Source organism: Emydura macquarii, unplaced genomic scaffold (genome assembly GCF_026122565.2).
Source record: "Emydura macquarii macquarii isolate MOO-44397 ecotype Brisbane River unplaced genomic scaffold, CSIRO-AGI_Emac_v2 contig_1230, whole genome shotgun sequence".
Taxonomy (NCBI): domain Eukaryota; kingdom Metazoa; phylum Chordata; order Testudines; family Chelidae; genus Emydura; species Emydura macquarii.
Window position 1 is genome coordinate 23,057,774 of NW_027131367.1, and position 25,821 is coordinate 23,083,594.

General features: G+C 54.8%; 1 protein-coding gene across 1 annotated transcript in view; it reads left to right on the forward strand.

Annotated features, from left to right (window-relative positions):
- The window catches only part of USP43 (ubiquitin specific peptidase 43), a 163,806-nt gene that overhangs the window by 27,474 nt on the left and 110,511 nt on the right, over positions 1 to 25,821 (forward strand). The gene's annotated exons all lie outside the window — the stretch shown is intronic.

Consider the following 25,821-nt stretch of genomic DNA (forward strand, 5'->3'; position numbering starts at 1 on the left):
GTGCTGTTGGTATTTTTCTCCTGCTGGAACGTGCTCTGCCCCAGGCCCAGCCTTTTCCAGGGATGGATTGGCACTGATGTGCCATTGCAGTGCGAGGGGCAGTGTGTGTCGCCACCCGGCCCTCTAGGAGAGGCGGCTGCCTGCAAAGGATAAAAGCCCTATCACTGCTGTCAGCTGACACAGATCCTCCTGTAGCCCAGGAGGCAGAGGGTGCTTTTCGAACCAGAGCTCCTGAGTTCTCTTCCTGGGGCCGTGGGAGTTTGGATGAGCCGGCAGTTGCGGTGTTGGTGTTTGCGCCTGTGGCTTTGCTGTGACATATTGTGTGGCCTCTAGCTGGGGGAGAAGAGGCTTTCCGAGAGTCTAAGGCCAGATGGGACCATCCTGGTCATTTAGTTCACCCTCCAGCATGGCGGTGTCCATGCAGTCCCCAGCCAGCGTGCGGCTCGGGGACTGGGTTCTTGCAGCACGTGCAGCTGCTGCTCATGACCTGTGTGTCACCGACACACTGAGCTCACTCTTTGGGGCGGGGACAGGTCCGGCAGTGAACAGTTCGCTTGTCACAACACACTGGCCTAGCCTGGCGATGGTTATAGCCCTGCCGCTCTGGTCAGTCGTGCCTCCTGGAGCCTGCCCTTGTTTCATGGGAGCCCCCGCTTTCCCTGCCGCCAGTCCTGTGCAGCTGGGCATCGGCGGAGCCATAATGCGTCCCTTCTTACTGCGTTCCAGCAGCTTGGGTGGGGTCATCCCCATTTTACTGATGGGGAAACTGAGGCACAGAGTGAGGCTGTGACCTGCCAAATCTTTGGCAGAGTCAGGGTTAGAACTCGGGGCTTCCTATCTCCCAAATCCCTGCTTGAGTTTGATCCAGGCTAAACTCAGCCTGTGGTACCTCCTTCCGGACCCTTCTAGGCTGGGGAGCGGCGACCCCTGCAGGAGTCCTTGCACATGGCACATCCACAGGGTGAGCCCTTCCGCTCTGCTCTCACTGCTGTAGTGTTGCTTTAGGGTGGTGGACAGGAGGTGGTGGACGTGTCAGTGCAGGGCACTGAGATCCCTCTTCCCAGGGCTGCCCTGTGTGGGATTCTGTGTGACAGGAGCTGCCTGGGTCTGCCTCAAAGGAAACCACCCTTTGAGAACAATCTCTTGCACGTACTGCCTGCCCTCCCCTGTGATCTCAGAGCACTTTGCCAGCCATGTACCTGTCACTGAAATGCAGCCACCTCTGAGGTGGAACCCAGCAGCTCTGTAACTGTGCACAGTGACTCTGCACCACAGTTTAAGACAGGAAGTGAAGGAGGCTGTCATACACAAGGCAGTTGGGTGGGCAGAATGGAATTAGCCAAGCTGGATTTAGGGCTAGAGCTGAGAGACGGGTTTAACAAATCTTGTCCCTTTTAGATTGGGAGTATCTGGGACTAAATTTAGGGTTTCCAGGCCCCTCATTATTTGGCCAGTGGTTTGTGAGAACAAATCCCAGCCCATGGCTTGCCTGGAAGCTGTCCCTGAGGGCCCAGCCCCAGTGCGGGGTGCTGCTGCTCTGCCCTGCATCCCTGCTTTACACAGCTGCAGCTGACGGCACACGGCCCCCATGCATTGGGCCCACTGAGTATTTGCCACTCAAAAATTCATCATCTGTCTTGTTTGGTTGGTCTCCTAAACCACATGGGGCTGTTTCCTCTTCTTGACTGGTTGATTCCCAGACCTGCTCTCCAGGGCCACGAGTGACCCCATGCACAGAGCCTGGGGGGCACAGAATTGGGGTTCTCTCACTCCCCCCAAAGGCTGTGGGGGAGGGGCAGCACTGTGGAGTTGGCAGGGGCCCCTGCCCACCCCATCCCTGATGTGCCAGGCTCCGAGTGCGTCTGCTGGCCAGAGTGTGACGCTCCCGTGCAGGTGTCTGTCTCTGTTAGCGGAAGGGGGGGTGGCTCTTGAGTCTGGAAGGGAGACTTGCCCCACGGCCAATCCAGCTGGCTTGGTAGGGGCCGCGGTCCCTCTGGGGCCGTGCTGACCTCAGTGTCCCAGGGGGTTGTACAAAGGCAAAGGGTCGTGGCTATCATGCAGGCAGCTCCCACCCCATCCCGCTGCGTCCTGCGCATGGGGGCTCAGGACACCCTGACTGTCCTGCGAGCTGGGCCGAGAGTGGGCGCAGCAGAATGACCGGTCTCCGTGGGAACGGGCTCCCTCCATCCACCTCGCTGATCCCCGCCTCCAGAGGCCCAAGTGAGCCTGGGCTTTTGGATGCAGAGCAGGGGCGGCGCGGCTGGCGGGGGGAGCTCGGGGACATGAGAAGCGGGAGGGAGGCAGGGGCGGGAAGCCAGTGGGAGCAGGGCCCCACGCAGCAGCCGTCACTGCTGGAGCGCTGAGATGTAATGAGGCCTCTGCCTTTGTCCTGCTGCGGCGCCCGCGCTCCTCAGGAGGGCCCCTGACCCCATTTCTGTGAATGGGGCTGCCGGGCTGTGCCCTGAAGAGTGACAATAGGGGAAGGCAGGGCTTTGGGGGCCGCTGCTCTCCCATTGTGCGCTCCGGTGTCGCTGGGCTGGGCTGGGCTGGGGCTGAAAGGAGATGGCAAATAATGTGCTGCTTTCGATTCGCTGCACGCAACTGCTTGGCCGGCTCAACCGACTTGCCCGAGGAGGGGCTGGGCTCTGGGCTGTTCATCCCCCACCCCTTCAGTCACCTCGGGGAGGCTGTGTCCTTCAACTGGCGCTCAAAGGCCAAGCGCGGGGCCGGGCACCTGACAGAGGAAGGCTGTGCAGAGCAGCAGTCTAGCCCAGTGGGTAGGGTGCTCGCCTGGGACTTGGGAGACCTGGGTGTGGTGCCCTGCCCTGCCCCAGGCTCCCGCTGTGACCATGGGTTAATTCAATCACTTTCCTGCGCCTCAGATTCCTGCTTGTGAAATGGGGATAATAGCACTTCCCTGCTCTGTGGGATAAACACCTCGACCCTGGCTTGCTGTACCCCGCCAATCCAGTCCTGGTGCCCACCCCAGCCCTGCCATGAATGCCCCTCCTTCCACTCACTGCTACTCCTCTCCTGAGCGAAGATTGCCTGTGGAGCGGGGCTGTTTTCTGTTACAGATCACTGGGGACAGGGTTGAGCCCCGCCACGCTCGTTTCACCTCTGGCCACACACTCCGCTCGGAAGCGGGGTCTCTAGAGAGGCCTGGGCTGAGGCGAGGCGCAGAACAGCCGTGCCCAGCGCACTCCTGTTGGCCAGCAGCATCCCAGCCATGTTCGGTACAGACATCTCCGCTGCTGCCGCGGGACCTGGCAGCTAATGAGTTCCTGGATGGCTTCATGCCGGCTAATCCTGTGGGATATTGAAGTCTGTGCCTCTGCATTGGCCAGCACTGCCCTCCCCTTCCCTCCCAGCGACGCTCCAGTGCCCACTGACAGCCCCGAAAGTGCCTGTCAGGAGCAGGCAAAACGTCTGGCCTTGCGTAGGTTTGCTGGGAAATCTGCTTTGTAGCTGTTGTAGCCAAGTACCTGGTGCCCCAGTGCCTGGTAGCAGCAGGCAGGGGCTGCCTCGCGGAGCAGTGCCACCCTTTGACATGCTGCTCTCACTCCTCCGCTCCTGAGCTCAGCGACTGGAAGGTAGGAATGGCCATGCGGCGTCTGACCAGTGACCCATGGAGCCTGGTGTCCGTCTCTGGCCGGGCCCAGTGCCAGAGCCTCAGGAGAGTGTGCAGAACACGGCAATTTTGGAGAGATCCACCCCTCTCTTCCCCTCTCGGCTTCTGGCAGCCAGAGGGTTAGGACTGGCTTGAGCATTGATCACATCCCTGACCATCGTGGCTAACGGCCACCGATAGACCTAGCACCATGAACTCACACAGTTCTTTGCTGGACCCAGGCATGGTTTTGGCCTTTGCAACATCCCCTGACAATGAGTTCCACAGGTTGACGGTGCATCGTGTGAAGAAATACTTCCACTTGTTTGTGCTAAACCTGCTGCCTGTTGTCAGTGGGTGACCCCTGGTTCTTGTGCTATGTGAAGGGTAAAGAACAGTTCCCTATTCACTTTCTCCACACCATTCTTGCTTGTGTAGGGTTTATCACATCCCCCTTAGGAGTATATGACAGAGGTCTCTTTTCTAAGCTGAACAGCCCTGATCTCTTTAGTCTCTCCTCATACGGAAGCTGTTCCATGCCCTTGTTCATCTTTGTTGCCCTTCTCTGAACCTTTTCCAGTTCCTGTATCCTTGTTGAGATGGGGCAACCAGCTCTGGACACCGTCTCCAAGGGGTGGGTGTGCCGGAGTCCCACGGGAAGAGGGTTCTGGAGCCACTCGGGACTCTAGCCAGTCAGGACTCTAGTGCTTGCAATCTGGCTCCCGTGAGGTCTCCATGCACCCGTGCAGCTGCCTCCTGAATCTGGCCTTGGAGCATCCAGTGCCCCTGCTCTGCCTGAGCTCCCCGTTACACCCCCTGGCCAGGACTCTGGGGAGCCCTACACACCCCAAAGGGGCTGTGTACCCCGCCTTGCAGTCAGAAGCGATTCACAGCCGGCCTGGACACCAGAGGGGTTTATTAGATCTCAGGATCACAGCGCAGAAAGACTTGTGGAGAGCAGATTAATTAGAAGTTACAGCAGCAACCAACCAGGGAGCCTCAGAGCCTAGTCTCAAGCCCTGCTCCTGAGCCCCTTACGGGGACTGCCCTTCCAGCCAGCCCCCCCAGAGCCATCCCCTGGCCTCTCCCTTTGTCCTTTGTCTCCTTCCCAGGCAAGGTGTCTACCGCCCCTTGTCTCCACCTGCTGGGTTGACCCAGGGCAGGAGTCCTGGCCATTGTTTGTGTACGTGTCACTGGGAAGGCTCATCCGCCCTCTAGTGGCCTCTGCCATGATCACACACCTGGGTCCCATCACCGAAATACATGAGTGACGTGGGGAAACTGAGGCGCACACGCAGCACTCAGGAAAAAAAAAAACCCCAAGAATACTCCACTTCGTCACAGTGAGCACACGGTGGATTTATATAGTGGCATTATGATATTTTCTGTCTTATTTTCTATCCTTTTCTTAATAGTCTCTTGTATTCTGTTAGCATTTTTTGACACCTCATACACACTGAGCTGAAGTTTTCATAGAACTATTCATGATGATTCCAAAATCTTTCTTGAGTGGTAACAGATAATCAAGACCCCATCATTATATATGTCTAGCTGGAATCATTTTTTCCCATGTGCATTACTTTGCACCTATCAGTGTTGAATTTCATGTTATTTTGTTGCCCAGTCACCCTTTGTAACTCTTTGCAGTCAGCTTTGGACTTAGCTATCTTGAATCATTTTGTATCATCTGCAGATTTTGCCACTCTGTTATTCACTCGCTTTTCCAGATCATTAATGAGTGTGTTGAACAGCACAGGACCCAGCACAGATCTTGGGGGTTCCCGCTGTTTACCTCTCTCCAGTGTGAAAACTGTCCATTTATTCCTACGCTTTGTTTCCTACCTTTTAATCAGATCCATGGGGAGCTGTTCCCTCTTATCAAATGACTACTCAGTTTACTTAAGAACCTTTGGTGAGGGACTTTTTCCGAGGCTTTCTGAAATCACCCTTTTCCACATATTGACTCCCTCCAAGAATTCAGACAGATTGCTGAGGCCTGACTTCCCTTTACCAAAGCTGTGTTGACTCTTCCCCAGCACATTGTGTTTATCTCTGTGTCGGATAATTCTGTTCTTTATGACAGTTTCTGCCAATTTGCCCGTCCATTACAAGCTGCATCCTCGTCGTGCGAGCCAACACTCGCATCCTGCTTCAGTCAAATAGGGCCAGTCCAGCCATTAACGTAGCCCTCCGTCCCCCAGCTCCCACGCACTCCTCAGAGAGAGGATTACAGTGCAGCTCGCACCAGAATCTTGACCGCCCGTGACAGCTGTTGTCTCCAGCCTGCCCCCCATCTGCACAGTATAACACAGCACCTCCCATTTCAGCTCCAAGCACCTGATCTCACACCTGGTTCTCGGTCATGCTACTCTGCTGGCTTCAGTGCGTAGCTGCTGATTCCTCTTAGAGCCTCGGTCCCTGTGTAATCCACATGTGAGATACACATGCGCGCAGGGTGCCTGAGGCTGGGACGTTTTACAAGCAGTGTTTGCTGACCTGCACACGTGCTGCAGCTCTCCAAGGGCTTCAAACCGAGGGCATGAAAGGTATTGTGGGATCATGCCTCTGCAATTCCTTCATAGCATCGCAGGTCCTGAATCGAATCTTTGTTGTCTCAGCTCCTTGTTAACTGCCTCGTTGCTGTACGAAATCAGGCATGGTTTTAGAAGACTTTAGAATACAGTCCAGCATAGTGTCATTGGATAGTGTGTTCCCCTTTTCATTCCGCACTTAGGGATTTTTCCCCCTGAGAAGTCTTGGATTATGTCCACGGTCGTTGGGATCATAAGAACGGCCATTCTGGGTCAGACCAATGGTCCATCTAGCCCAGTAGCCTGTCTTCCGACAGTGGCCAAAGCCAGGTGCTTCAGAAGAAATGGACAGACCAGGCGATCATTGAGCAATCCGTCCCCTGTTTCTCACTCCCAGCGTCTGGCAGTCAGAGGCTGTTCAAAACCAGTGTTTCCTGCTCTCGTTTCTTTTCAGTGAGGGACAAACATCAATGCTGCCTCTCTGGCCTGTGTGAGACTCATTTCTACCAAGTGAGGCATCTGCATCTTTTCCCCCAGGACTCGTGCAGGTCAGGAACTGAGACTCGGAAACCATCTCATGGAGAAGGCAATTAAGCCCCAGTCAGGTTGGGGCCGGGTACCGCCATCCTGCACGGCAGTCACACCAAGCGGGCAGCACCTCTCTGAGCACGAGCTCAGGGACGGAGGCTAAGACTGTGAAACCTAAGGAGAAGGCTTCACATCCGAGCAAAGGGCGTTCTCATTGACAGAAGGACAAGCCAGCTTTGTCCCAAAGAGAGAGGATCTGTCCCAGCTCTGTGAAAGTTGGGAGAGCTGGCATGCACGACGCTGAGGACTTAGGGTTGCATAAATCTTCTCAACAGGAGAAAGAGGCACAGATCTGATGATTCTGATGTCGGCCCTGATGGTGAAGGCTCGGGATAAACGAGTCCCAGTGCTCCTATCCCTTCTAAAGCTGATGCAGTACAGTAGGGTCATCGTCTCGGAGGGAGCCAACCATCACGGTGACCAGGAAAGCTCCTGTTTCGACGGCCCCACCAGTGGATTCTCTTCATACCCCAGGGCAATCTGAGACCTACGTCTCCCCAGAAGACATCTTTGCTCTTCCTTTGTCTACGTTCATCCTCCTGTTGGGACTGTCTCTATTCTGGGATGTTGTGACATCAGAGGAAGAGCTATCCGAACAATGCAGAGCTGTTCTCCCATCCCACTGCCAACCTTGAGGTGCAACCATGGTACAGTCGGTCCTACGGGAGACAAGCCATGGTACAGTCGGTCCTACGGGAGACAAGGGATCCGATTGTCTCTTTGGATGAGCCTGAGGCCCCACAGAAGTCTCCTCAGCATGGTGTGGAAGTGGCATGCGACAGGAGCCCCAGAAGGTCAGAGTTCCAGCCTCCAACCAGATACGATTGGCCAAGAGCAGGTGGTACCCTATGCCATCAGTTGACCATTCTTACTGGCAATATTGGGGACCATGGGAGCCCTACTCTACACACCCAGGATCAGTGCAAGAGTCCAATTTGCCACCGCTCAGACATCCACAACTGGCCCTGTCGGAATATTCAGAAAGGGAGGGTGAACCGGATCTGCTGGTTCCAACGGTTCCGGGAGCATCTCCTCATCTTCACTAGAGGAGGTGGTTACTCCATCTTCTCTGTCTCTGCCAGGTGACTTTAAGCAGCATACAAGCTCATGCACAGGATGGCTGCAGAACTACAGATTCATCTTGAGGAAATCCAGGAGCCTCGGCACTGTTTACTAGGCATTCTTCAGCTTTCTGGTCCTCATCTCATGGCCCTCCTCATCAGCAAGGCCACCAGGGACTTGGCAGAGACTCCTCCTTCTTGTGCTCCCGCCCCAAGCGGGCTGAGAGCGTTACTTTGTCCATTCAAGAAGGGAAGGTTTTTGTTCTCTCACCTGCTGCCTGACTCTTTGGTGGGGCAGGCGGCTACAGAACAGTCCAAGCAACAGCACCCAACGGCTACTTACGCCCTGTGCTAAGGGATGCAAGCGACTCAGCCTTCTAGGGAGAAAACTCTTCTCTTCCTCCTCCGCGCAGTGCAGGGTCTCAGCTGATCAAGCCCTCTTGGCCAAATATGATTTTACTAATCGTATCATGTTGATGGAATGTAAGGACAAGTTCCCTGGGGGGGTTAGGCCCTGCTTCCAGGCCTTAGTGGATGGGGGCAGATTGGTGGCCAAAACTTCCCTCCCAGCTGTGGTGCGCATGGCAGATACTGCTTCTGAGGGGATGGCAGCTGCCATTGTTATGAGGAGAGACTCACAGTGCAATCCTCAGGTTTTCCCAGAGAGAGAATCCCATCCCAGGTCTGCCCTTCGATGCTATCTGCCTAGTCCATGAGGCTCTCCACTCCCTCAAAGACTCAAGGACAATGCTTTGCTCAGGGGTCATTTATACCCCTGCCCTTAGGAGAAAACACCACGGGGGAATAGGGCGAGCCCGCCTCTTCAGCCTTTTTACCACCAATGTCCTCAGGAGCCACCACACAACAGACAGAGGGTTTATAGACCCACGAACCCAGCCTCTGCAACATCCACCGCCACACTGTACTCCAGCCCCCAGGCGTAGAGTTTCTTTCGACAGGACTGTTGAGACCCGCATCTCTGTATTGATGCTGCTTCTTTCCCTCCTCTGATATTCAGAGCTGCTTTACCCAATTTGCCCAAAACTGAAGGGCCCTAACTAGAGACAAATGGGTATTAGAGATTATTCATGGCAGCTCTCTGATTGCCTTTCTGGTGCCCACAAACCCTCTTCCTCTGTTCCTTTTCAGGGGCCACTCTGAAGAGCAGATTCTTCGTCAAGAGGTGATCTCCTTTCTCTTCACAGAAAGGGTTCCACTGCAACATCAAGGGAAGGATTCTCTTCCCCTTACTTCTTGATCTCTGAGAAGACTGAGGGATGGAGGCCAGTTCTCAATCTGAGCCAGCTGAACAGGTTCATTTGAAAACTAAAATCCTGCATGTTACGATTGGCATCAATAATTCCCTCATTAGAGGAGGGCGCATGGTTCACGGCTCTTGACATGAAAGATGGACGTTTTCACATAAACACCCACCCTGCCCACAGGATGTTCCTCTTTGATCAAGACCATTACCAGTTCAGAGTCCTCCCCTCTGGTCTAGCTGCAGCACCCAGGGGCTTACCAAAGATTTGTTCAAGTGTGGCAGTTTGGATGACGAGAGGAATTTACAATTTTCCCATACCTTAACAACTGGCTTCTGATGGGCAGGTCCTACAGGAAGGCCAGCAGGCAGCTAGTCTTCTGCTCAGTCTTCTGCCTTCCCTGGGGGCCTGTGTCCGTCACGAAAAATCCACCAGGCTCATGCATTTTATAGGGGCAATGTTGACTCAGCCACAGCAAGAGCATATCTACCTCTTGAGAGGTTTCAGGCCGTGAGCGTGCTCGCTGTCGCACCCAGAATTTCCATTCTCAGCCGCGTGGCCTCGCACACGCTTGACACTGTTCATCATGCTGCTGCTTTGCTGCCTACAGGCTTGGCTTCTCTCAGCGCGCTCACCAGGGACGGGCAAGGTGAACAGCAAGGGGACGGTTCCGCCCAAAGTTTTAGAGTCTCTTGTCTGTGGACATAGCCAGAGAAGGTTTGGGAGGGGATTCCTTTCCATTACCGACACCCTAAGCAACGTCATTACCGACCCCTCCCTCTTGGGTTGGGTGATCGTATGGCGCACAGTGTCTGGACCCTACAGGAGTGCAGAATGCAGATCAATGTACTAGAACTCCAGGTGGCTGGCAAGCTTGCCTCGCCTTCCTCCTCCAATCCAGACGTATCCAGATAATGTCAGCCAACACGACAGCAGTATTTGTATACACAAGCAGGGGGGAGTGAGATCTCTCCCTCTGTGAACAGAGGCAGTCACTCTCTGGAATTGGTGCATCAGCCACCACATAACCCTGTCAGCAGCATATTTATCCGGGGTGCAAAACTCCCTAGCGACAGCCTGAGCAGATATTTTTCTGCAAATCATGAATGGGAGATTCACAAGTTGGTTCACGGCAACATCTTTGCCCAATGGGGAACACTGGCCTGGGTCCTTTTCGCCTCGTGGGTGAGCAGGAAACTTCCTCCATGCTGCTCCAGAGCAGCCTTTGGCATGGGTTCGTTGATGTCATGGAAGGGTTGCCTGGGGTATTCCTTCCCTCCCATTCCATTGATCGCACAAGTTCTACGGAAGATCTGCCAGGCAGAGCTCAAGTCATCCTGATTGCATCCAACTGGGCGAGACAGCTCTGCTCTATGGAACTCCTGAAGCTCTCAGTTCACCCACCCATGAACGTCCCCTCATTGCCAGACCTTCTAATGCAGAGCAGGGGCAGGTTCAAGCACCCCAGACTTCAGGGCCTGGTATTTGGATGGGTGTCAGAAGTAGAGCGCTCCTGTTCTAAAAGAGTGCATCCATCTGTGCCGGAGTCCCACAGGAACAGGGCTCTGAGCCACTCGGGCACAGCCAGTCAGGACTCTAGTGCTGGGAGTCTGCCCCCCACCCCCCAGGTCTCCACACACCCGTGCGCCGCCTCCTGATTCTGGCCTTGCAGCGCTCAGCATCCCTGCTCCGCCTGAGCTCCCCCTGTGAGCCCCCTTTCCGGGACTCTGGGGAGCCCTACACGCCCCAAAGGGGCCATCTTCTGCCCATCTTGCCTTCTGCTCCCTCGGCTCCCAGAGGCACTCACCCCAGGATTTCCCAGCTAGCGCAGGGCTGGTGGTCCTGGGCTGGGAGATTTCCAACGTTATCTCATCCTGCAGCAAGTGAGTTTGGGGTGTCTCATCCGTCTGGGCTGGTGCTGAAGCAGTGCCCCTCTCTGGTGCTAGGGGATGCTGTGCCCGCCCTACTGACGGCTGGGGTCTTCTGCTCAGTGAAGATCCCATGGCAACTTTTCTCCCGTTGACTGACCCCAGATCTCCGGAGTCCCACACCAGTGCCTCACTCACCACACCGTCCTCATCCCTGGGCATGACCCCAGGGGATGGGCTGATGACAGGGGGTTTGCAGTGACACAGGGCATGTGCTGGGGACAGAAGCTGCTAAGTGCTGGGAGCGGGGACCCCTGAGCACAGCAAGTCCTTCTGCAGCCTGCAGTGCCAACAGCAGCCATTTCCCTCTGGGGCTGGAGCCAACCCACTTCTGCCCAGTCCCTTTGGGGCCAGTCATCTCTGCAGGCACAGCAAGGCCCTGCACTGGCCCCGCATTCAGGACCCTGGGAGGCAGCCGGGAATTCACATTATCCAGGGCCTGTCACCTGGGATCCACTCCACTAGATGGTCCGTGCTGCTGTTCTCAGGGAGACAGGAGCATCCTATTAGACCCTCCAGCCCCCTCCTGGGGCCCACGCAGGGTCGTTTAGTACTGCACGTTTCTTGGGGCTTCGCCTGAGCTAGTTTGAAGTGTGCCGGCATGTGCCTAGGGGTGCTCGCCCAGAGCTGGGTGTCAGGAAGGGTCCCAGCTGTTCAGCCCCAACTGTCCCTTTCTCCCCTGCCCACTTCCAGCCCCCAGGGGCGCACACTTTAATGCCTGCCCTGCTTTGGCCATGGACACCTGGACCCCACGGGAATGGAAGGCACTCAGCACCTCTCTCCTCAGACCCTTTCTCCTCACCCGGAAGGTCACCTGGTCTCATCAGCCATGGGACTTTTCTTTTTGGCACAACACCCATGTCTGTCTTTCTCAAGGGCACAGCACTCATGTCAGGCACAGGTGCCAGCCAGGGAGGGCATTCCCAGCTGGCAGGCTGGGTTGCAAAGGCGGCTGTGGTGGCTCACGCACTGGTTGGCCCCGGGGCAGGGGATACCATTGGCTGGCTAGTTGCTCAGGAATTTGTGGCCTTTTTCCTATTTAGCCACATGTCAAGTGAGGCCGTACCTATGTCCATGGCTATTGCTAGCCCATTTACAGCTCCAGGACCGACATCGGAATGAGACACCACCGGGAGCTCAAAGCCGACCTTAGCCAGGCGTCTGTGGATGAGTCGCTCTGTCTGCCTGGGTGTCACTCATGAGCTGCGCCCTAGGCTCTCTCAGTGGTGCTGGTGGCAGCATGCCAATCAAGCCGTTATTGCCACGTCTTAGCACCGAGCCCAGGGGAAAGCAAGGCTCTCTTCCTGTTAAAACGGCTCCGCCACGCTTCCTGCACCAGAGAGCAGCTCCCGTGTCGGGAGCAGCAACGCCAGAGAGATGCTGCTAGCAACACCGAAGCCGGCAGCTGAGCCGACCTGCCCAGAACTGTGCTTTAAAACCCATTTTTCCCTGAGGCTGCTTACAACTATAACTTAGCCGAGGCGCTGTGTGTGCGCGTATGCAAGCGTGTGTGTCTGGGTGAGTCTCACGCCCTCCCCCGACAGCTGTCTTTCAAAGTCAGGCAGAGTTACTGCAAAGACAGCTCACAGGCTGTGAATTTTGTCCAGAGGAGGGGCGGAAAAGCGGCGGCTGTTGCAGTATTTACACTCTAGTTCTGACCTCTCCAGCTCAGAGCCCTTCACTGTTTCCAGGACCCTGAGACACCACGTCTCTCCTGGGGTGGGAAGCAGGGTGACGCTAGCAGGCTGTTGCTCCAGTGGTCGAGGTTGGTGTTTGTCTGACTGAAGCTGGTCAGAAAACATCTCCTCATTGTGATCCTCCAAACTCGCTGACCCAGACGCTGGGGGGTTGCTCGGGTTAAGAATGTGTCCATTGTTTATAGCTGGGAAGATTTGATCCTTCTGACAGTGGCTCAGGGACGAGCCTGGATTTCAGCATCCAGTTCCTGGGGCAAGCTTTCTTCCCTCTGCAGAGAGGTGGGGATGCGTTTCACATAGGAACATGGGAAACCCACTGAGCCGTGGCCCGTCTAGTCCAACAGCAGGCAGACAGTACTTCAGAGAAAGGCACAAGAACCCCACAGCAGGCAGTTGTGAAATAACCTGCCCACAAGCACAGTTCTGTCCTGACCCCAGTACTCCGAGATTGGCTAAGGCCCTAAAGCAGGAGGGCTTAGATCCCTTCCAAATAGCTCATTTATTTTGGGTGTTGCCTATTGTCATGCTGGATATTCTTGCTATCCTTGTCAGATTCCTTTCTCAGTCTTGCCTGCGCAGTATCCGGAGGCAGTGATTTCTGCTGGCTAATTGTCAGTTGTGTGAAAAAGCATTTCCTTGAACCTCTTAAGTTCAGCAACTTCCAATTCGCTGACTTTCCGCTGGTTCCGAGATTCTGATGCAGGCTGATGTCTAGGCTTGGCAGAATTTGATTTTTTTTATTTTGACTGATAATATCAATGTTTATTTTTCAGCATTTTTTTGTATTTTTATTGATTGAAATTTTCACAGTTGCGGGAATTACGTTGGGGGCGTCAGACAATTATTTAACAATAAGAACCATTGAGATTCAGAAAGGTAAAGCTTTATAAACAATTAAAACACGTCAGCATATACAAAGTACATATCCTTAATCAACAACTCGTGCCTGTTTTTACAATTCGTTCGCTAGTCCTTTTGTAACAAGCCTAATTCGAAAGGCTGAGTCACTGAACTTGGACTCTAACACGTTCTCACACAGGGTTTTCTTACATTGCCTGTCTGTAATCTTTGCTTATTACCCATGGAAATGGTTTTTGTTGGTTTGTGTCTGCACAGTGAAATCGATGTTTACCAACATTTACCAATTCAAATCGAACTCTTCCAGACCAAGTGATGTCCTCCCTCAGCCTTTCTCAGCTTCAGTAGCTGAGGTGCCCCAGCTTCGTTACGGGGGTGCCTGCAGGTGACTGCTGAACATGCCCTTTGGAGCTGGTGAGCTTCTGCCATTCTAGTTTGGGGTAGATTCCCCCTCCCCCCCACATATAATTAGGCACGCCTTACCATAGTATCTAGCACCTCGCAGTCATTAAGGTATTTATTCTCACCCACCCCTGAGGGCAGGGCAGTGCTGTTCTCCTCCCTGTATAGGTGGGGACCTGAGGCATAGAGGGACTAAATGACTTGCCCAAGGTCACACAGGATGTCTGTGACAGAGCATAGATTGAAGTCTGTTCTCTAGCCCCAGGGCAGAGTCTAACCACTGGACCATCCTTCCTTTCTGACCATTTCTCTCTAAGCAGTGCCCAACCGTGGGTGTTGGCAGGGGGTTAGGAAGTCTGGGATCGCCATTCTCTGGGTTAGGAAACACCCTCGTTATCTTATTTTTATTGTATTCTTAATATAAATCCCTAAACCAGCTTTACTTGGCTTTCTTTTCATTTGACAGTGGTTTGTCTTTAATTCCACTGATATCCTACTTACAGAGTCCTTGGCAGCTCTCTTAAAGTGCTAGATTGATGCTACTGGGTATATGGCAATGATTTTTTATTCAGGAAAGCATTGGTCATATTTTCTATCCATGGGCTTTTCAGGATAATATATTTTTCTTTCCTTCCCCTGGGTCCCTGTAAATCTGACAGGAGGTTTGGGAAGAGTTGAGGAAGTATAATTTTTCACTACTTGTTGTTTTGATTTATTCACACCTGGAACAATTTGCTTGTGACCTGACAGCTGTGATTGAGATTTTACTATGAGTGCGTCAATGGCTCTGCTAAGGAACGCGGCTGCTGTGTGTCTCTGCCTATAGAGTGTCTCTTACTCTCTCATTCTGGATGCCCAGGTTCAGACTTACACACATTCACTCCTGCCTTGCTCTTTGTTCCCGCAGCATTATCCTGGTTATTGCTCTGTTTGAATACACTGGCACAGTAAAGGGCCCATTATCCAGCCTGCTCTGTTGTTTCTCTGGGGACGTGGTGGATGATTCTTGCCGTTACCAACAATTCAACAAAGGGCCGTAAGCCCACGGAGAACTTTGATTTCAGTGGGTCTCTCACATGCTTAACTTTGAACTTGGGCTGAAGTGCTTTGCTGAATCGGGGCCCTTGGCAGGTTTTCTGTTTATTGCATCCCAAGGATTTCTGTAGCAAAGGTGCCAGTTTACCAGGAAGACGTTTCCCCTCTGCCTGCCAGCTCTGAGACCCAGCCTGGCATCTGAGAATCCAGCTGGGTGCCGTGTTTAAGAACTGGGTAGTGTCCTTTCAAATCGTTGGGTAGCCCTTGAGTAGTACGCCCGGTGTTGTGTGTTTAGACCCCGCAGGAGCAGTGGGGTGTGTATGTAACAAGGCCCCGCACGTTGTGTCAACCCTGTTATTCTGAGCCTGCTGCGCCTTTGTGGTTCCTTCATATTATGTGTGTATAAGAAGCAAATGATCCCACACAGGGCTCCTTCCTCAACCTGCTGTAACAAATGCAGCCTCCTTGCTCCCGGTGGCCCTGAGCGCCTCAGTTTACCTGCCCAGGTGTAAGTGATCTGAACATGGGGCAGGAGTTTCACAGGAGCTCGGCTCTCATTTAAGCAGTGTAGTAAAGTGGTCAGCGAGGGGTTAATGGGGCTACCCAGTGTATTATGGGTTGGTGCTTTGCTCTACCCTCCCTAACTCCCTGTTTAGGCAGTGGGAGTTCTCTGTTTTCCCTCTGTGAGGATGCAGTTACATCAAGCAGTGAGTTCCCAGCCTGCAGTCTGGCGAGCAGGCAGGTTTTTGTGGCACCTTTACTAAAATTAGGTTCTCTGGCATGCCCGGCACCCAGCAGTTTCCAGTCTGGCCTGTTTTTGCTACGCCAGACTTCGTTTCCCAAAGTTTCTCTCGGTTGCTCCCATGGGAGCAGTTCTATTGATGGGTGCCCTTGGGTTGGGTGGCAGCTGGCGTTGTAACCCTGGAGTCATCTAACCCCGCTTAGAGCGGGTAGAGAGGATACGCTGGTTAAAACGCCAGCACCAGTGTCGCCAATTCTTGTGACTTTATCTTGAGGTCCACATCATCTGGTGTTTTTCTTCAAGTCCCAGCTCCTGGTGTTATGGGGTTATTGGAGCATGTTTCACAGCCTGCATTGAGAGAGAGAGAGTGAGAGAGAATGTTTCTAGCCCAAATAATTGTGGAGAAAAGCTTGAAAAACTGGAAGATGAGTGGAAAGAGCTCAAAATACATTCGTTTAAAAAGCACGTCATTTTTAAGCCAGTGTGGGGATTGTTGTGTCCTCTGATGATTTGGAAACAGCTGGGGTTGGCGATGCTGTGCTCTGTATGCACTGGCACTCCTGCCACCGCTTCCAGCACTGTCAGTGCTGCCCTGGTGGGCAACATTCGCGGGAAAAGCTAGTGTGGAGGAGGCCTCTGTAGGCATTGCTGCCGACGCACAAGATGGGGCAGATTCCGGCTCCCTCTCCTTTGGCCAGTCTGCTCTGCAGGGCTAGACTTATCTGCCACTGCCATGGGCAGAGATCTCACTCTGATGCTCCCCGGAGGCGGTGGGGGTGACATTCTTACACCATCGCTTTTTCAGCTAAGCAGCTCTTTGAGATTGGCAGGATTGGGCTTTTAAGAGGGCTCTCAGAGTGGGTGACGGATTCATTCTTGACCAAACAAGTGCCATGGCACCAGGGATGTGCCTGCAGTGCAGCGGAGAGGGTCACGCTGAGGCTGGTAGCAGCCCTTACATATCCGACCGCCCTCTTACCCCCATGCCATGCATACTGTTTCCTACTAGAAAGCGGCATAAATCTGATCTCTTTGCCTTGTACCTTGCCTGAATGAACGCACACGTGCACATGGAAGAAATAGCTCCCTGTAGCAGCCAGGGCAGTAAGCCGGCACGGGGGGCGGGTAGCTAGAATTGTGAAATACGATCACTGCTTGGCTCGCTCCTTTTCGAACATGGTCCTGTAGTTTTCCTGTTTCGTTCTCTCCAGGGGTGTCAGACACAGAGAGCCCCCTGCTCGTGGTAAGCCCTCCCTTTGTCCGCCAGCAGGAGATAGGGCTGCCCAATACAACGATGTGCCTTTGTGCTTCCAGCTTTAATTAGGGTCCGTGGCTCCCTGGGTGAAATGGGGTCTGGATGTGTATCGTGGCGAGGTTTCTGCATTTGGGGGAGCATGCCACACGCTGTCACATAGAGGGCCAAATCCTGAGAAGGGCTCAGCTCCTGCAGCTTCGTGAAGGCAGCACCTTCCGGGGTGTGGCACCAGCCTGTTCTTTCCCAGCTGTCTGGGGGTGTTTGGGTGGGAAGGTGGTGGCAGGGGCAGCTAGCTGAATGGCTCTCCCTTCTGGGAACGCTTTGCCACCTGTGGGGAGGTCCCATGGTTGACTTGAGGATGAAGAAGATTCACCTATACGCTGCTAAGCAGCATTGTGGATCCAGCCTTTGCAAGGCTCGCTGTGGTGGGGAGCTGGTTAGCCCCCCACAGTCTGTCACGTGGCCATTCTCCCACTCCCTCCCCCTCCTGCCCCGGCTGAATCCTCTCCCTGCTAGTTAATGTCTGTTTCATAGCGGGGAAGCCGCTGGCTTCCTGCTGGAGCCAGGCCTAAAATTCCTCCCTGAGACCCCCTCCGCTGAGTGAATTCAGGTAACCCAGAGCAGCCTGGTGCTCAGGAGAGCAGCCTGTGGTGTGCTGCAGCAGAGCCTGGTGTGTCAGTGCCCGAGGCCCTGCAGTGGTCGGGTCGGCCGTGCCCCGCTGAGCTCAGCAGGTGCGGGAGCGCCCCAGTATGCAGCTGAAGGACCCTCTCACTTCTCTCCCGACACCACATCTGGCAGGTGAGCAAGACTTCCCGTCTGGCAGGCTCTCTTCCCCCAGCGACCTGCCGGCTCTCTGGGCCAGGGCCTGTGCCATCTAGGTGCTCAACAGTCTTGGGGCTTGTAGACAGCCCCGTGGCTCTCTACGTGGCCTGCAGCTCCAGAGGGGACAGGCAGATCTCTGCGGGAAATTGACTTGCCTTTATCCTGGGACGAGGGTGGGTTGGTGCCCAGACAGGCAGAGAACCTCCCTCCTCCCCCAGTATCCCGGCCCCGGAGGATCTGCAGAAGCCAGGGATGTCCACACAGAGGGCCTGGGTCTCTGCACTTGGTTCTGACCCCTGCAGCCTCCTGCAGCTCCCAGGCAGGGCACTGCCAGGGAAATCAGCCCTCCCCGAGCTCCCCTCGGCTGGGGAGTTCACTGTGGAGGGGAGCGGGCAGGTGAATGCTGGTGGGACCTACTAAAGACCCCTTGGTTTGGGAGGGGGGAGACAGCTAGTACCTCAGCCGCACAGAGACCCCACAGTGGGGTGATGGTCTCCCCCTGCCCAGAGCTAATTCCCATTGCACACAGAAGCAAGCCCGAGCATCAGGCCTGCCCATCACCAATAGAGAGCAGGTGTCCAACAGTTTCTCTGCCTGTGTGTGGACGCTTATGGCCGGGTTCTGGTGGGAGTTACATGACTGTGAATCAGGAGTGGCTCCGTTCCAGCTTGTGCAGTGATGCTCCATTTACACTGGTGGCAACGCGATCAGAACTGGTGCTTGGTCCTTAACCTGCTGGGGAGCAGGATTCTCCCATCTAGGAATTTCTCACCGGTCTGTTGGGGCCCGGCCCTTTCCCCGTGGCTTGCATTACGTCAGTTACTGGGCCCTTACAAGAACGGGGAGAGGGAGCAAGGGCAGTGGGTGTATCGAGGAAGGGACAGGCTAGAAACTAAAGGCCAGGATGGGCCGCAGGCGATCCGGGCACTGGTCCCAGATTTGCCGGTGTGACTTTGCACCTCTGTGCCTCTGTGTTAAAGAAGGTAACACGCCTCCCCCCAGGGCTCTCCAGACCCACTGGCAGCTGGAGAGTTGGGTGAGGAGCTAGAGAAGGGCAAGGGGTTCGGAGGCTGAGGTGGAGCTGAGATTCAAGCCCTCTTATCTCCCTTCTCCACACAGTAGCTCCTGTCTCTTTCTCTCGTGCGTCTAGCGCAGATTCCTAGCATGCTGTTCCACCCCTGCGGGATGCACCGTGGCTTGCTTCCGGCTGCATTTTCTCAGAGCTGGGCAGCGGTTGTTGACTCTCCCCTGAGAGCGTCTCTCAGCCTTGCGTCTCTCCCTTCTTTTGGAAGTTTTCACTTGCGGAGCTCTGGAAGCCTCGCTCATGGGTCGCTTCATGCTGCTCTGCTGTTCAAGTCCATCCATGCTGCTTGCTGGAGGGCTTTGTCTTGATCTCACTGCCGTGAGCCATGGCCATCCACTGTCGTAGCTGTTTAGTGTCTGCAGAGTGCTCTCCGCCCCAGCTAGGACGATCTGAGTGCCTCTCTTCTGGGCATTTTTAAACAAGCTGCACTGAGTTCTGTGCTGCTGTCGAGATGTTCCATGCTTGTTTGCAATCTGATGCTATTCTTTGGGGCAGTAGCTGCAGTCAGTGTCTCTGGGGTGCTATCGAACAGATTGCTTTTATTTTTGCAAAGCTGGAATCACTGCAGCTCCATTGTGCTCTGTACTCTTTGCCAAGTTGGGCTTGATCATAGAAATGCTGACTGCCCCCCAAATTCCTGTAGCATCCATGAGGATTGGAGGCGGGGGGAGCGTGCCATTTGGGATCTGGCTGTTAGCAAGGAAGAAATACAGATGGGGGAGATTTCAGAGCAGCTGTGTCTACACTGGCAGCCTGAACCCCTGTATGTATGTCCTCACAGTTCCTTCCCCAAAGGGATCCGACTACTTCTTACTGCTGCACTGAATTTCAAGGCTTCTCAGCACCAGGTGTCAACAGCCATTTGCCATCATGAAGCTCTTTCCTCTACACTGCAAGAAAACACCTTTCTCTGGGTGTGTGACGTACATCTGCCTTTCTGCCTGCCCCTCCAGGGCATGGATCTGAAATACACACACCTCAAGGCAGGCACATGTGATGGCTGCCATCATGGCTGCACTGGGAATTGAACTGGGGACTTGCAGAGCTAAAAGCATGTCTTGCTCCTGTGTGAGAGGTCCCTGGTTGGGGCTGTAACAGAATCATAGCATCTATGGATGGGGTACTGAGTGGGACCTAGACTTCAGAAAAGCAGACTTCGACTCACTTAGGGGAACTGATGAGCAAGATCCCCTGGGAGGCTAATATGAGGGGGAAAGGAGTCCAGGAGAGCTGGCTTATTATAAAGAAACCTTATTGAGGGTGCAGAAACAAACCATCCCGATGTGCAGAAAGAATAGCAGATGTGGCAGGTGCCCAGCTTGGCTTAACAGGGAAATCTTCGGTGAGCTTAAACACAAAAAGGAAGCTTACAAGAAGTGGATGCTTGAACAGATGACTAGTCGGAGTATAAAAATATTGCTCGAGCATGCGGGGTGAAATCAGGAAAGCTAACGCACAATTGGAGTTGCAGCTAGCAAGAGGCATGAAGTGTAACAAGAAGAGTTTCTACAGGCATGTTATCAAGAAGAAGGTCAGGGGAAGTGTGCACCCCTTACAGAATGGAGGAGGCAATCTACTGACAGAGGAAGCTGAAGTACTTGCTGCTTTTTTTTTGCCTCTGTCTTCACACTACTGCACTGGGCAGTACAGAATGGGGAGGAGGTGAGCAGCCCTTAGTGCTGAAGGAACAGATTCAGGAGTATTTAGAAAGGCTGGACACGCACAAGTCCATGGGGCTGGGTGCAATGCATCTGAGGGTGCTGAGGGAGTTAGTTGGTGTGATTGAGGAGCCATTGGCCATTATCTTTGAAAACTCGTGGTGATGGGGGGAGGTCCCAGATGACTGGAAAAAGGCAAATCTAGTGCCCATCTTTAAAAAATGGAAGAAAGAGAATGTGGGGAACTGCAGCCCAGTCAGCCTCACCTCAGTCCCTGGAAAAATCATGGAGCAGGTCCACAAGGAATCCATTTTGAAGCACTTGGAAGAGAGGAAGGTGATCAGGAACAGTCAACATGGATTCACCAAGGGCAAGTCATGCCTGACCAACCTGATTGTTTTCTATGAAGAAGTGACTGGCTCTGTGGATGTGGGGAAAGCGGTGGACGTCATATACCTTAACTTTAGCAAAGCTTTTGATACAGTCTCCCACAGTATTCTTATCAGCAAGTTAAAGAAGTATGGGTTGAATGAATAAGGAGGATAGAAAGCTGGCTAGATCATCGGGCTCAATGGGTAGTGATCAACAGCTCGATGTCTAATTGGCAGCCAGTAACAAGCGGAGTGCCCCAGGTTTTTCAGTTTTGTTCAACATCTTCATTAATGATCTGGAGGATGGGGTAGATTGCACCCTCAGCAAGTTCATGGATGACACTAAGCTGCGGGGAGTGGTAGATACCCTGGAAGGTGGGGATAGGATACAGAGTGACCTAGGCAAATGGGAGGATTGGGCCAAAAGAAAAATCTGATGAGATTCAACAAGGACAAGTGCATTTAGGATGGAGAATCCCATGCACAGCTACAGACTGGGGACCGACTGGATAAGCAGCAGTTCTGCAGAAAAGGACCTGGGAGTTACAGTGGACAAGAAGCTGGATATGAGTCAACAGTGTGCCCTTACTGTCAAAAAGGCTAGGAGCATTGCTAGCCTCTGGAGGGAAGTGATTATTCCCCTCTATTTGGCATTGGATGAGGCTGCATTTGGAATATTGTGTCCAGTTTTGGGCCCCCCCACTACAGAAAGGATGTGGACAAATTGGAGAGAGTCCAGGGGAGGGCAACAAAAATAATTAGGGGACTGGAGCACAAGACTTATGAGGAGAGGCTGAGGGAACTAGGCTTGTTTAGTTTGCAGAAGAGAAGAGCGAGGAGGGATTTGATAGCGGCCTTCAACTAGCTGAAAGGGGGTTCCAGGGAGGATGGAGCTAGGCTGTTCTCGGTGGTGGCAGATGACAGAACAAGGAGCAATGGTCTCAAGTTGCAGTGGGGGAGGTCTAGGTTGGACATAAGGAAAAGTTTTTCACTAGGAGGGTGGTGAAGCACTGGAATGGGAGGTGGTGGAATCTCCATCCTTAGAGGTTTTTAAGGCCTGGCTTGATAGAGCCCTGTCTGGGATGATTTAGTTGGGGCTGGTCCTGCTTTGCGCCGGGGTGGGTCTAGATACCTCCTGTGGTCCCTTCCAACCCTCATCTTCTATGATTCCGTGACCTGTAACACACCAGGGCATCTTACTCACCTCCCAAAGGATGGAGACCACCTTAATAGGAAGTGCCCCGTGGGTCCACCTCTCCTCCCATTGGCCACCCTGAGGTCCCTGCCTCTCTGCTCGTTCTTGAGGCAGTCGCTCACAGGGCAAGTGCCCCTGTAGTGTTAGCTTCATGCAGCCTGGTAACACTATGTCCACACTGCACACTAAGCCGGGCTCTGACTCAAGTTTGAGCCCAAGCCCCTTTACGTCCTCACCCAAATCAGTCTGACGGGGGTCAGCAAGCACTCAGGGCCCAGGACCTAGAACCCTGCTAAGGGTATGGATCAGATCCTGAGTCCAAGCCCTGTCGTTCTGCAGCGTGGGCTCAGCTCAGGAAGGGGTGTGGTGTGGTACATATGCAGTAGCATGGCTGGGAGACCCAGCTCCAGTGGTTATAATTCCAGGCTCACAACGCAGTGTGGACACTCCAGCGTGGGCTTGGAACACTGAGTCCACAAGCCTGGGTCCCACAGCCCCGGGCTTGCGGTGCAGTGTGGACATGCTCTCAGTGTCTTGTCCTGCATGATCCCGCTCTCTGCTTTCCCTCCCCCTCCCAGCTGCTCTGGTCCATTTCTCTTGGCTCGAGGCAAGGAGAAGCCAGACCCACGTGAGCCGCTAGCTCCCCTTGGATACTGGCATGGGCCCCTGCCCTCACGTGGGAACCAAGCACTGAGGGGACATGGTGCTGGAGCACCCCCCCATGCGCCACGCGTGAGGGTGCTGTCTGCGGGGGACATCTCTCTAGGAGCGAGACTGAGGCAGCAGTTCATTTCACGCAGGGGCTGCATGCCGCCTTCTGCTGGGACTGGCTTCGGTCCGATTCAGGCCAGTGGGTGGAAGGCTCCCGATCCCGTTCTACCCCCGCCCCCTGTGCTGGCTAGTGCCCCTCTGCAGACAGCTTGGACCCAGCAGTGGAGAGCGCTGTCAAAGCTCTGTGAGGGTTAGCGGGGCAGGGCCCTACGGTGAGATTGCTAGGGGCTGGGGCCATGCTGGCCGCTGAAAACATTTCATGGCACGTCCTTCTGCCTAGGCGGTCAGGGCTGGGCAGGGATTCGGGGGATGGGAGACCATGCCTACATTCAACGCTGGGCTGGAGGATTATGCATGGCCAGTAGCACTGCCATCCTCTACTGGCCATGCCAGCTTTCGGGTCTACACAAGGTGCAGGGTTGTGCCCCTGGGACGTTGCTGAGGTTGGGCAGGTTGCTTGGAAGTCTCTTTTAGAAGCTCCTTGAAGGGGAGCCAGGATCCTCCACGAGAGAGATTTCTTCTCTGGGCTTGGCTAGTTACACCCTGAACCCACACAAGTGTCTTTGCAGGGGGAGTGGCAATGCCAGGCCATGGCCTGAGACTCTTACAGCTGGCTGGGGCATTGGGGACTGTGCTGCTCCAGGCAGCTGGGCTGGATGGCTCACTAGGCCATTTCCACCTGCCATGCCTGTGATTCTCTTCCCACTCCCCGGGAGCTATGGAGATCTGGGCCTTGGTGGGGAGCTGGAAGCGGGCTGCCGGCATGGTGCTGACTCCTCATTTCCAGCAGCCAAACTGCATTAAAAGACTCTGAAGATGTGCACAGCAGCGGTCTGGTGTCACATCTCCATCCCTCCACTTGCTGTGGTTGCTCTAGGGATGGTCTGCGATGGCCAGAGGCAGGGGCGGTGGTCGGGGCAATGGCTGGCGGGAGAGGCGGTGTCTGTATGACAAACTCCCTGTTACCATCTGCATTGCACCCTGCCAGAACGCCTGTGTGAGGACACGGAGCAAGCACTGATGGGGGTCATCCCAGCGGGACTGAACATGGTTCCCCACCAGCACTGGGGCTTTTCCAGTGCGGCCCATAGAGCTGTGCCCACCACCTGAGGTGCTTTCCCCAGTGAACCCCGACCACCTCCTTTCACACATCCCCCTCCCCTGCCCCGCTCCCCACACAGCCCCTGAGCTGCGGCTACGTCTGTGACTCTCCTTCCCTGGCCTGAGCGTTTCCCACGGACTGGGAACACCTGCAAGTCACAGCTGGCATGGCCCAGGAATCTGCTCCGGCAGTGTGGAGAAGATGCTGCTGGGAGCTCTCTCCCCGTCCCTCACACGCTGTGATCAACCATGGGCCCTCAGATGTGTCTTTTGGACTCTATTCGCCGGCGCCTCCGTTATGTAAGTGCTTTTCAGGGGGCTGAGCAGCCGTAGTGCCCACTCGAGTTAGGGCTCGCTCTCTGTCCCCTCCCATCCCCCCAACACCCTAGATTGCTGAGTGGGTGAAGAGAAAATTAATTGGTACATATCTCGGGCTGAGAGCTCCCGGCTTGTGAAAGCACCAAGCAAGCTGTGAACTCTCCGTCTGGGGCCGCAGCCCAGGAGAGCTGGGCTGCCCGAATTGCTGGCGGAAACTGCGACGGGAGGGAAAGCTCGGAAGCTGCTTCAAAGCAAGAATGCGGGGGGGGGGGGGGGAGGAACAGAGGTTGGTACTGAAGGGGCCCAGAGCCCTCCTGCATTGTGCCAGCATCCTGCCAGCCAACCCCAGCTGGCTTAGCTCAGGGCTTAGGTGAGAGGCCTCTAAGGACCCAGTAAGTGGTGGTGGTGGTGACCCAGCAGGGTGCCCTCTTCCCTCCGCGTCAGCCTGGACCGCTGCCCACTCATTTCCAGCTGTGCAAAGCCCTGCCCGGCCAGAAAGAGGCAGTGGCTCTGGAAGGTGTGTGTGGTGGTGACCTGGGCCCAGAGAACCTGTGTGCGTTTGGGTGTGTGCATGTGCTGCCGCTGCTGTAACACAGCCCTGAGAGAGCTGCCCTGCTTCCTGTGTGGCCTGCTGAATGAGGAGACAGGCTCGGAGGGTCTGGGATGGGAGTGCGCGGAGGTCCCTGGTGGGGAACTGTAGCCCAGAGCAGCTCTATCTCCTGCAGAAGCTGGTCCAATAAAAGGTATTTATTACCTCACCCACCTTCCCTGGCATGGGTCGGCTGGGCTGTGCCGTCCCTCAGGCTGTGCTGCAGGGTCCCGGCTTGCTGGCTCCAGCCATGGCAGGCTTTTCAGAGGGAGCCTTTGCCTCGGAGGATCCCCCGTGTGGCCCAGCACTCTGTGCTAGGGAGCAGCGCACAGACCCAGAGAGGCTGGGCCTCAGTACTGGAAGCAATGGAGGAAAGGGCCTGGTGAGAGAGACTCAGGCCAGGCCAGCAGGAGCTCTGGGCTCCATTCCTGCCTTTGCCATGGGTTTGCTCTGCTCCCTCGGGCCTCTCGTGGGGTGCTGGGACAGAGCTGGAGAAACCCGGGTGTGTCTGAGGTCCCTGCCCAGGGGATTCTTGACCAGGCTGGCCCCAGTGGGTTGGCCGATAGCCCTCGTGATGACTGGTTCATGCTCTGAACCTGCCAGTGACCCGGCCCCAGTTTGTGGCTCTCGGGGCCAGCGGGAGGGGCGCCCGGCAGCGAGACCCTGCTGGCTGGCGAAGGAAGGGGTTGATGGGCTCTGACAGGAGCCTGAGGAGTCCGTGACCTAGGCCGTGGGGTGGGAAGAGGTGAAAGCGGAGATGCGGTGGGAGAGGACCCACAAAGGCAGGCCAGGCCCAGGGAGTGACTGTAAAGCGCTGTCGGTAGTTGGTGTGTGTGGGAACCAGGCTTGCGACTAAGGGCCACTGAGGCGAAGACCCCTCAGGGGTTCGGAGCAGCTTGTCAGCCCTCGGGGCCAGGGCCCATTTTGTATTTGGTGTCTGTAC